Here is a 1,484-nt window from a genome sequence, read left to right on the forward strand (position 1 = left end):
AGTCCAAATCGGACCCTCCAATCCGCCCATGTGTGGCCGCCCTTGAGAAGACAAGTCCGCTTTTGAATTCGGCCACCGGCCATTGAATTCGGCCACCGGCCACCGGCCATTGACTTCCGACCACCGGCCACCGGCCATTGACTTCCGACCACCGGCCATTGGCCATTGACTACCGGCCACCGGCCAACCGACCGGTTGTTTTCCGACCACTTTCCGACCGCCGTCCGGCCATAATATTCCGGCGAAAAGGAATATTCCGGCGAAAAAAAAGTCTCGGGGGCCTCCGTCCCCGAGGCCTTTAAAGTTGCCCCTGATTCTTGTCCGTGAAAATTTGGGTTTCCGGTGAGTGATTTTCCTTCGCGCACGATGGCTTCTCCTCATAATGGGGGCCTTACAAATGTGCGCTTTTACCACAGAAAATTACAAGGGTAAATCAGGCTCCATACTTAACAACATGATGGCTTCAGAGAGTAGCATATAGTCAATCACACTATCCCCATTATGTCTTCTACATGTAAATCCATTGGTTCCACTCCACAAAGATACACCATTGGCAATGAGCATACCCGTGCTATTACACATGTGTAAAAGTAACTTTCCATAGTGATCCGGCTCTTTCTCATCCATTGAAGTACGATCATACAAGTGAACTTCCTCCAACTCCCTTGAAATGTATGGCATATCAAATTGTTGAGTATCATGTTGCAATGTTTTTGTGCGAGCATTCATATCCCCAAATACAATAACATCACCTTCACCTTTGAAATAAGCAATGTCCTCTTCCAAATCAGAAAATGGTTGATCTCTATCCATGCAAGCATAAAAGGGAGAATCATGATGAGGAATGTAGCAACCGGCTACAAAAATGGGTACTCTTTTTGGTGTCATAATTTTCAGCCATACATAACGTTTGTACTTGTCATCTTTCACAATTGATACAAAATCTTCCAATCCTTTCTTAACCATACATGCTAACCCTCCTTGTCCTCTTCGTTGCTTGAGATTCTTTGACCACATCAATGAATGTACATTGTAATCCTCCAAGCCGTCAATCCTTTGTGTATCATGCTCCCAAGTTTCAACAAGAAGTACAACATCGGCTTTGCTTGTTAGTTCATCAATGCCAACCCCCGCATTCCATGGGTATCCATTACAATTCCAAAAGCATATTTTCAATTGTAACTCGGTCTCATAGGTCACGCATCCCTATTTGCTTGAGAGACTTGCCTCCTCCTTGGGCACATTTTCTTCATGAGAGATCTCCTTGTTTTTATTATTCTTTTCCTCATATGCCTTGCGACGCATATTTTGTTGCTTAATAGTGCGATCTTCACATACAAAACATTTTGTATCCCTCAAATAGATCCAACTATTATCAAGGATAATCTTTCGCTTGGTCTCATCCGGCATGGTGCATACAATTGGCCGTTCTCCCGAGCGAGGAGCTCCTTGCTTCCCCACTCTATGTGCTCCATAGACCATAA

The sequence above is a fragment of the Adiantum capillus-veneris genome, chromosome 28 (assembly GCF_014529385.1).
Source record: "Adiantum capillus-veneris isolate H3 chromosome 28, ASM1452938v2, whole genome shotgun sequence".
NCBI lineage: Eukaryota > Viridiplantae > Streptophyta > Polypodiopsida > Polypodiales > Pteridaceae > Adiantum > Adiantum capillus-veneris.